The 11,238-nt window shown below is 41.3% G+C and overlaps 1 long non-coding RNA gene across 1 annotated transcript in view; it reads left to right on the forward strand.

Moving 5' to 3' along the window:
* Nucleotides 1-10,364, forward strand: part of LOC137544091 (uncharacterized) — a 115,542-nt gene extending 105,178 nt beyond the window's left edge. The window contains exon 3 of the long non-coding RNA XR_011025721.1: nucleotides 10,284-10,364. This is a non-coding gene — a long non-coding RNA (uncharacterized lncRNA). The remainder of the gene's footprint in view (nucleotides 1-10,283) is intronic.
* The last annotated feature ends 874 nt before the right edge of the window (nucleotides 10,365-11,238 follow it).

Genomic DNA, 11,238 nt, shown 5'->3' on the forward strand with positions numbered 1-11,238 from the left:
CTAAAAATAGTCTTCTTTGCCTTCCTCTTAGTTGAAGCATTCCTATTTCACATCATGCAAAGTAAAATGGTACAAAATTGTACTGTATGCCATAAAACTAAAGTCAAACAAAATAACATAAAAAAAAATCCCTTAGAACCCCAGTGCAGTTAGGTTCAATGAATTACAATAAATCCATGCAGCAATTTTATAGCATAGCAAAGGATACCTCCATGTGGCCACTCCACTTGTATATGGCTTAACAGTATTTGTAAATCAAAAACGATCCAGTTATTTCACCATAAAATATCTTCAATCTTCATATGAAACCCTTGAAAAAAATATGCTTCACTGGCAGTATGCTGCAATTGGGCTTGATTCAACAAACCGTGATAACTCATACCATGGTCATTTTCGGCTGCATTTTCGCGTTTGGGCACGATCGCGAATTTGCATGCACAATTAACAGGAATTTGTGCGCACAAACGATATCATATTTGTGCAAAAAATCGCATTTGTACGTGAAATTCGCGGTCGCGTGCAAGCGTGAAATTGCGCACGAAAACGGCCGAGATATGAGTTATCACGATTTAGTGAATCAAGCCCACTGTTTGCTTTTGGACTTTCCCCAGGCCTCATCCTTATTTCTAACTACAATGAGGATGGAATGGCTGTACAAGTGGGGTACATATAGTGGGGGGAATTACACTTTGGGGGAAGGGGAAGATAGTGGAGCAGAGATAGCATGGGGAGATGAGTGGCTTTGCTGGGGGAACATGGCTATACCGGGTGACAACAAGATTAACCTTGTGCCGACCGCGTCACACCGATGGGCCGCCTAACGCCAATTGGCGTAAAGTCCTGGGGCTCTGTTTTGAATGAGATCGCGCGCATGCTGCACGCGCATCTCATTCTCGGAGGGCGGAGCTCCGCCCCCTCTTCAGTCTCCGAGCGGCTGATCACAGGGATTGGCCGGCGGGGGGAGGGAAGGGGGTATACAGCAGGGGGAGAAAAAACACAGTTTTTATTTAAAAAAACAAACAAAAACAAACACAAATAAACAAACAAACACTGGGGGGGGGGGGCGGGGGGTTGTCAGACCCCACCAACAGAGAGCTCTGTTGGTGGGGAGAAAAGGGGGGAGGAATCACTTGTGTGCTGTGTTTTGCAGTGATGCAGTGGCCAATTTAATGAAAATGTGCCTGGTCTTTAGGGGGGTTTAACACAGCAGTCCTCAAGAGGTTAAACTACACTAAGAATGGAGGCACAGAGCTCACTGTGACCTAATTATAGATACTCCTATATATACTCCTATATGTTTGCCTGAGGAAGCAGGTGTGTCCTGCGAAACACATTGCAAGTGAAGTTTTAGTCTTCTATTTGGAGTTAAGTCCACCACTACCTCTCTTTCAGGCCCCCTGCACACTGCAAATCCGATTTGCGATTCTGATTTGCGATTCCGATTTTCCCTGGATGCTATCAAAAGAAAAACGCAGAAAAAATGCAGCATGCTGTACCGATTAAAAATCAGAGTCACATGTGAAAATTGATTAAAAATTGCAAATCGGAATCGCATGTAGTGTGCAAAAGGCCTTAAACTGTTCTTAGTGTATTTTAATCCTGTTGGCACCTCTGTTTTACCGACGTTTACATTACCTATTGTCCACCCTTGGTGCAGGAGTGCTACCACTTGTCTCCAGACACTACAGAGAGTGACTTTTAAATCCAAATGGGGTTGAGTTTGTTCACCCGACCTGCCTTTACAGTGGTTGCCATTGAAGTAATGCTTGTTTATGGGTATCACTCTATTTTAAGTAAAGGCAACTTGTTATTGGTATATGCTACAGTGTATTGGGCTCTTGGTTTCCCCTTTGTGGGGACAGGTTGTGCATAAGTGGTGGGGGCTCCACCAAAGTTTGGCTGGTGGCATTCTTAACTTTTATTTACACCCACGGCTGCCATGATATCCAATTATGGGTTATAAAAACAACTTTTCCAGATCTCCAAAAACTGTGATAATTTTCAAAGCTGCTATCTCAGATTTTTTCCTACATAAAATCACAATTAACTGCCACTAACTGACTTTTATAACCTGCTTTATCAGTCTAGAACAAACAAGAGACAAAAATTGACAGAGAACATTTTCCAACTCTCCTTATACCTACTAGTCCGCTTAAAGGGGCACTATGGAGAAAATGTTTTAAATGTAAAATATGTGCAAACATAAACAAATAAGAAGTACGTTTTTTTCCAGAGTAAAATGAACCATAAATTACTTTTCTCCTATGTTGCTGTCACTTACAATAGGTAGTAGAAATCTGACAGAAGTGACAGGTTATGGACTAGTCATAGACCTTCATAGGGGATTCTCAGCAAGGCTTTTATTCTTTATAAAGATATTTGCTAAAAAGGATGTAAACAATGATGCTGGCCAGCTTCCCTACTCGCTACACAGTTTTTTGGCAGTTGGAAAGAGCAACTGCCATTCACTAAGTACTTTTGAAAATAAATAAATCCCTGAGAATCCCCTATGAAGAGATGTACTAGTCCAAAACCTGTCACTTCTGTCAGATTTCTACTGCTTACTGTAAGTGACAGCAACATAGGAGAAAAGTTATTTATTGCTCTTTTTACTCTGGAAAAAATGTACTTCTTATTTGTATACATTTGCACATATTTTAAATTTTACAATTTTTTGCCATAGTGCCCCTTTAAATAATTTATTTTCTCAACATTGCATATTCTTTATTAGTAGGTTTATTACATGCAGTTATAGCAGAAGCTTCTTAGTCCCGATAGGCTCAGACCAAAAACCTTTTTAGATTTTAATGAGAAAAGGTGTGAACACTGGTATTTATATAAGCAGATGTTGACTATCAGCATCTTGTGGACTAGATGAATTGCAACAAGTGTAGATTCTACCAAAAACAATATTAATGTGAGGTTCTGTATACACAGGTAGCAGTGCCTAGCATTGTCTCTAGTGAATTGGCACATAGTGAGGTGATTAGCTAAGTGCTCAGTTTTTTGCTTTTCTTTTATGACAAACTGTGTCACTGCTAATGACCAGCATGGAGTCACTGCTGTCCCTTAACAACGCCTTAGAGCTGTTAGTGTGGACATAGAGGCAGACAGGTGACAGCTGCTGCCTTTGGCTGTTTGTATTTACCTGCAGGGGGATTTGTCTAATTCAACCCCTAAAAACAACAAAAAGAGAAAGCAAGATAACGTCCTACCAGAAAATACCCTCTCTCTATGCTGCATAAAGATGCCAATATGCCAAAGTTATTTACTCCCATTATGAAGCACTCTACTCATATCAGAGTACAGAAAGGGTATAAATGACGAAGACAAAAAAAGTGCAAACTGCAATCATTTAGTACTTAGTACAGGCCAGCGAATATGCTCACCTATTGCATTCTGGGTGGAAAGTGATACAGACAAAATATGAAAGGTAAAAACAAACAAAATAGCCCCCGCCCCAGCAATGGCTGGAAGATAGAAATGGTGTGAACAATAGCATAGCTGAGGAGCTATAGACCTCAGTTTGAGTTTTACATAACATTTCACAAGCACTTCATGCAAAACAAGTTTTTACACACGGGCTTGAAGGGGCCCTGTCGCGGTTGCATCCTCTGCCACCCATATTGCTACACCACTCGGTATGAAACACTTCGAATACACAAATCTCAAATATTTTACAAGATTCAAGAGATTAATGGTTTAGATGGATTTGTTGTCCTACCTCTAGTTTTTGAATATAAAAAAAATCCTGAGAATCCCCCACAAGGAGATGGACTAGACCACAGGTGTCGGACTCCAGTCTTCGAGGGCAATATCCATTCCAGTGTTTACAATGGACTAAGCAATGGAGAAATTGTGTTCTACTTGATGATCCACACCTTTCCTGATTTAGCTCCCTTAATTAATTTGAACTGTGCCAAAAATATGTGAGACCCTCAGGCCCTGAGGACTGGCGTTCGACATCCCTGGATTAGACCAAAACCTGCCAGATTGTTACTAGGTATCGAAACACTGTGGGAGGCGCCCTTAATCTCGTTATGACATATATGACCAATTCCTAGGTAAGTATAGTGTGTCTTACCTGTTATGAAGGCTCGTACACACATTGATCATAAAATTGGGTTTATTACAGCACAATGGGTAGACAACGCGTTTCGCGACCACAAGTCGCTTCCTCAGGTCAAATAGAGTGCTTAAAGGAAAAAGAACAAGGATGGCGCTCAGGCAAATACATTTCACTTCACATATGAAAACAATTATAACAGAAACCCAGCAACACATGTAGAGGTTCATATAAAAAGTTCCCATGCTCAGCATTCATATATAGCATTTAAATATAGTATTTAGTTACATAAGGGCGCCTCCCACAGTGTTTCGATACCCAGTCTTATCCCACTAAGTGGGATTATACTTACTGTAAGCTCTGTATTATAGTAGTATTTTTTGGGAGCAGCGACCGGACAAGGCCGAGTGGAGACGGTACCTCTCCACATGTTCTGATGGTGGTTGCCTGAATAGCAACCCAGAATTGTGAGTATAATTTTTTCTCCAGTAGATTATCTCACACAACGATATTACACGATATCGGGCTCCCGGTGTCCCTGTGTTTTTTATCTCTATAGTTTTACAGATTGTTACTACTTACTGTAAGTGACAGTGACATAGGAAAAAATAAATGTATAGTGCATTTTATTCTTGAACAAATGTGTATTTTATACATATGCATAGCATAGGATTACAATCATATAGAAGTGACGTGATGATCACATGCTCATGCTCATGCTCTTGTTCTTTGTTCAATGTTAATGATTGGTGTTTTTTTGGCTATTTAAAGAGAACCCGAGGTGGCCTTGTATTACGTAAGTGGGGCACAGAGGCTGGTTGGGCACACTAACACCAGCCTCTGTTGCCCCATCGTGTGTGTCAAAGACCCCCCTGCTCGCCGCTATACCCCCGCAGAGCTGGCGACACGCAGCGTGTCGCCAGCACAATGTTTACTCTAGCGCTGTCTGTCAGCGCCGCCTCCTCCGCATCGCCGCTACCAGCCCTCGTCCCTTCCCTCCCGCTGATTGGAGGGAAGGGACGAGGGCGGGTAGCGGCGATGCGGAGGAGGCGTGGGAGCGGCACTGACAGACAGCGATAGAGTAAACATTGTGCTGGCGACGCGCTGCGTGTCGCCAGCACTGCGGGGAGTTTAGCGACGAGCAGGGGGGTCTTTGACACACACGATGGGGCAACAGAGGCTGGTGTTAGTGTGCCCAACCAGCCTCTGTGCCCCACTTACGTAATACAAGGCCACCTCGGGTTCTCTTTAAGCAAAGTGTCTGTGTTTGATGTTGTGTATTTGGCTTGAGGATGGGCTTGACACTCGAAACAGCTTTGGGCCAGTGTCTGTTGTTATTTTGTTGGGACCTGTGCTATCTTGATCTTGTGTTTACCTGACTGCTATAAATACATTGCCTAGTGGATCCGAGGAACTAAGCACTTGATGGACATTGACCATCTTTGATGGTTATCTTGGTGCTGAGAAGTTCCTGGATCTGTCACGTTTTTTTAATGTGTGTTCTATTCTGAAGATATTTTCTAATAAACGGATTTTGTAAGTTCTGAAGATTTTTGGAGTGTGCTGGTCCTTGTGGAGGTTTTAAGGATGTCCGACCTGGTGCTCTGGCAGACTGACCCTGCACCTCATTTAAGCTGTGAGGGAGCGCAGCCTGAAAACCACTTACCAGTATACATATGCATACACATGCATTTACATTTTACAATTTTTTTGTGATAGCGGTCCTTTAACAGTCGATGTTCCCCACGGTGCACACTGGCTAAGAAGAACTGTAAGAAAGCCAAGTCTGCTAACATGATCCATTGAACTATTCACACAGACAGAGAAAGAGGTAGTTAAAAATATTCTCCTCTTGTGTCAAATTCATTTTGACAAATACATTTCACCTATTCTAGATGACTCCTTGACTCTCTGTGCATGATGAGACCTTAAAGCCTGCATGCGACATAATGAGAACTTTCATCAGCAAGAGCTGAAGGACAGACTGATGAAGGCATTATACAGAAGTGCATCAGTGCTTAGAGTTCCACCTACCCCAAGAGACTCTCTACTGACACAAAGACATTACATGTCACTCTATTCCTCACTCAGTGGCATTGCCCACCGACTATCAGTTTATTCTTTTATCCTTATAATTCTCATAATCATCTTTCATTTTTATTCTCTAGCTTTAGCAGGATCGGTAATGCTCCTAAATATTCTAATGAAAAAAGCTTTACAAGAGTTTCTAATCCAAACTGATGACATTACAGCGTCCTTCCTAAATGTGCAGATTTCATCTCCGGGACATTTAAATGATTGCACTATATAGACAATGTATGCTGGAGGATGAAGTGCCTTCTTTAATTCTCTAGCGCTTTCTAGTGATCATTTGCTGCTCCCATTGTCATTTGCAACCGAGCATATTTAATGCTTACCTCTCCCTTCATGAGATTTTTAACTCAGTAAAGCCAGGTGTTTATATCTCCTAACACCAAAACCATAAAATGTCATGTCACAGCCATGTTATGCATTATGAACCCATTTCCATGCAGATATCCCTGATGAAGCAAACATGTCCTTTCATTTTACAAACTTTCAAACTTAAAGTGGACCCAAATTAAAAATACAAGATTTCAGAAATAAAATCTGTTTTCTAAATTATAATAATAAATAGCATCCTTTTTTCAGCTGCATGATGACAAATATAAAATATTTTACATTTATTGGAGGAACCCCTCCGCTTTCTTTCATATTGCCGGGACAGAATTCGGCAGACTGGTGGAGTAGGTGGTGTCCGGCAATGGAGGAATTGCTAATGGCTGCCGGCTGTATAACCCTAGTTATGAAAAGAGAAGAGTGAAAAGCATGCACTGAAATGCTCATAGGCTTGAAGGAGTGTTTATTTATCTTTGTATGTATCAGAGTGGTACAACTAAAATATTTTGAATTACAAAAAATGTTTGGTTTAAGTCCGCTTTAATAAAACCATATACATTCCTTTAGATTGTAAACTTACAAGGGCAGGACTCTCTCACCCTTTTGTGTCTTGGAATGTTTTATAGATTTTATTCATCATGTTACTATTGTCACTGTAATTACCAATTTTGTATTTTGTATTGATTCTGTATCTTGTTACCAATTTTCCTATATTGGTGTATACCATTGTCTGTATTGTTATACACCGAATGTTTGTTTCTTACTTAGTACAGTGCTGTGGAATATGTTGGCGCTTCATAAATCAATGATAATAATAATAATAGTTCATACATTTATAAGTGCTACACATGGCACTATGTAATGTAATGCTATTAAAAATGAAAAAAAAATGGATATTTTTTTCTGATTTTCAGTTTTTTCCTTTGCATTTTTAAAGACTATAAGGTCTTTTTGACTTCTTTCAACTATTCCACTTAACATGTATAGCAATTTAGGAGACAATAGCTTTGCTATTAACTGCTAAAGCCAACACAAAATTATCAAAAATTACATGTAATTTGGGGAACTTACAAATGGATTATGCAAAATCAAATTAATTTGCAAATTCTAATTACGTGTGGATGTAATACCAACATTTTACGTGAAATGTTGTGTAATCCTAATTAGCATATTACAGCCATCACTATTGTGTAATAAGTGCTTTATTTACAAAAGATAATACTAAGAAAAATGTCTCTGCTTGTGTGTTTTGTTTTTAAATAAGTATTATTGTTTTCTTGCAGAATGTGTTATTTCATTTTAATGGTTATAGGAAGTATGCGCAGCAAAGAGGATCATTGGATGTACAAGCCTAGGCTTAGGAAATAAGACACAAATAAAATAACAGACACATGAGCAGTCATTCAGTTAGGCAATTTGCTGACTTCATGTCAACATTTAAAAAATAGGGAAGAAAAGTACTGTCATTATTTTCCAAGTGCACTATTGTTTCAGCAGATGGCTTTCAAGGTTGTTAGCCGCCTTCTCTATAAATTTCTGGCTCTACTTGTCCATCATGATTTACCTGGGAACACCATATTATTAAATTATTATACCTACTCAAACCTAAAGTGAGAATTTTGCTTCAGGTTTGATACTTACCTGAGTAGAAGGAAAGCTCCAAAAAGTAAAGAACATTTCCTGTTCCTCTGTGCTGCCCATTATTTTAGGGCTGACAGCCAATGAAGCTGTTTGACCAAACAGCTCTCCAGAACTACTCTTGTCCCCAATTAGTCCAGAGGATAAGTGCATCGATACTGCGCATGCCCAAGTCCAAACGCGCCCATGTGCAGGAATGATGCACTCATCCTTGGAACTACTTGAGGACAAGGACATAAGTAGTTCTGAAGAGCAGTACAACCAAGGAAGTCAAACAGCTTTACTGGCAGACAGTGGTGGAATGAAGGGCCTGGCAGAAGAACAAGAACTCTCTATACTATCCTGAGCCTTCCCTCTGCTTAGGTAAGTATCAAACCTGAAGTAAATTTTCTCAATTCAGGATTGCTTTACTCAAACTATGACATCAAAAAGGAAACTCAACAGAAAACACATATCTAGGTAATTTTGCACAGTGGGAGACATGGCAGCGCTTTCAAACGAACCTCATACCTGAATGGTTTAACTGCAATGGTGAGCAGAGCTCCAGAAACTGGACTATATTACACACCCAGCATACACTTACACTACAGGCAAAGAGAGGGAGGGGGAATTAGTGATTAAGCTGCACCAGTGGGCAGAGCTCCAGAAACTGGACTATATTACACACCCTGCATCACTATAGACCAAGGGGGGGTGTTAGCTTCAGTGATAATTAGTGTACAAATTATGACCTAATAGACTTCCCCACGGCGGTGACGTACCCCCTTGGGGAAGACCTACCTCTAACCTAGCAATAAAAACATAATTCCTCGTGCTGCTATTCATAAATGGTATACACATTTCCTAAGACAAGCAAAACAGACAAATGATAAGCGCTCAAGGATGCACCTGAATTGTAAGCCATCAGCGGCAATGCAGAGCCCCCTAGGGCTGAATACATGCCTCTAATGCAAAACAGATGCAAAATTATGTGCTAAACTCTAATCTAAAAATTTGAGAGTGAACTTAAAACAGTGAAGGCAGCTAGCCACTAGTATACTTACATTTAATTTTGCACAGTGGGAGACATGACAGCGCTTTCAAACGAACCTCATACCTGAATGGTTTAACTGCAATGGTGAGCAGAGCTCCAGAAACTGGACTATATTACACACCCAGCATACACTGCAGGCAAAGAGAGGGGGGGGGGGGGGAATTAGTGATTAAGCTGCACCAGTGGGCAGAGCTCCAGAAACTGGACTATATTACACACCCTGCATCACTATAGACCAAGGTGGGGTGTTAGCTTCAGTGATAAAATTCAGTGATAAAATTTAAATTCACTCTCAAATTTTTAGATTAGAGTTTAGCACATAATTTTGCATCTGTTTTGCATTAGAGGCATGTATTCAGCCCTAGGGGGCTCTGCATTGCCGCTGATGGCTTACAATTCAGGTGCATCCTTGAGCGCTTATCATTTGTCTGTTTTACATTTCTAGGTAAGCTGCAATCTCTGTGGATCCTCCCTCACAATTTGGATTTCTGCCATGTGCAGCACCAAGGGTAGACTGGCCCGGGGGGGGCAGCAAGGCATTTTTCTCCTGGGCCATTCTCTTTCCTTGAAAAGCGTCTGTTTGGGAGCCATCAGCATATGCTAAGAGGACCACACTGTTACTAATTTAGCTGTTGCTCCTGTGTGGCTTCCTCTCTGCTAAACAGCAACTCCTGAAATGTTAGGTTTTTTTTGTGAATACACCCGGTAGTGTGAACCTTACCTCACTGTAGTGTGAACCTTACCTCACTGTTCATTTTTTTATGTTCTCTACTTTGTCGACTGTGTGTTTGTAGGGGTGTAACTACAATTCATGGGCCCCCAAGCAAAACTTTGATGGGGCATCTTAATCTTCACAACTCCTTATTTGCCTCTAATGGGTTACCCTTACAGCCTCGGTGGCCCATCTTACAAGGCTCATAAAACAAGTGTAGCCATCAGGATTTTTACACCCACAACATGTGTAGTCACAGAAGCAGCTGATCTGGAGTATAAGAGAAAGAGAAGCTTAGTAGTTGCCCCCCTCCCCCCACAACACACCTCTGGGCCCCCCTGCAGTTGCTGCTCCCCCATAGTTAGCCGTGTGTGTGTGTGTTTTGCTTTTACACACAAATATGTTTTCTTCTGCAGGATCTCAAAGGTTAATTGATGAAAAGCCACAGCTGTCCACTGAGAGACTATTCCGGCAGGCATGCTTAGAAAACATTGGAATGGAGAGACGAGCCTACAAGACCCTCTCTATGCTTTCATTCTCTCTCAATCAGCAAACAGTAATAAATATACATATACAGTATATTATTGTCCTCAGCAGATGGAATGAGAGGTATATCAGATTGAGAATGAATGGGAACTGGAAAAATGTCACGAGAATGGACATGTTGAAATTCTCACATGAATATAAATGCTGTCTGTTTTCTGGCACCCTTTGTTGTCCAGTGGGGGATATAAAGTTATGTTTATGCTTCAAGAAATAGATTTTTGTTTTCACAGCATTCCCATAAAGCTGAATATTAAAGTGAAACCTAACTTAATATTGTAAAGGTAACAAACCTCCAACACACAACTGACACCATCAAACAGGAATTGCCCTCAGGGGTTATGAGCCTCCAGTGACCCTCTGCAATGGTGGGCGGGCTATGGGGGCCCACTCCTCCTGCAGCACAATTTATGGAGTAGTAGCCCATCTGAGCTATGTGACTATGTTTACCTGATCCCGCAGTGTCATGTGTCTTCTTCCTCACAGCAGCCACTCGCTCTGTGCTGCATACACGGCTCCCGATGTCACATGATCAGGAGCCGTGTATGCAGCACAGAGTGAGTGGCTGCAGGGAGAAAAAAAAACCATGGAACACTGATCTGATTAAAATAATCGCATAGCACCACGCTAATACTCAAAGGGTCGGTGTGCATTGGTTGGGACTTCAGTCACTGAATCCTTCTGGCAGAGGCATGTTAAAGGTGGGGTCATCTACAGGGGGAGGGGACCAGGGTAATTTTGTCCGCCAGGGTCTGTGCACTAGTTGTTATGCCCCAGATACCCACCTATCCAAGTGCTCATGAGCCAGTCAGTCATTATCTAGGGTTC

Source organism: Hyperolius riggenbachi, chromosome 2 (assembly GCF_040937935.1).
Source record: "Hyperolius riggenbachi isolate aHypRig1 chromosome 2, aHypRig1.pri, whole genome shotgun sequence".
Taxonomy (NCBI): domain Eukaryota; kingdom Metazoa; phylum Chordata; class Amphibia; order Anura; family Hyperoliidae; genus Hyperolius; species Hyperolius riggenbachi.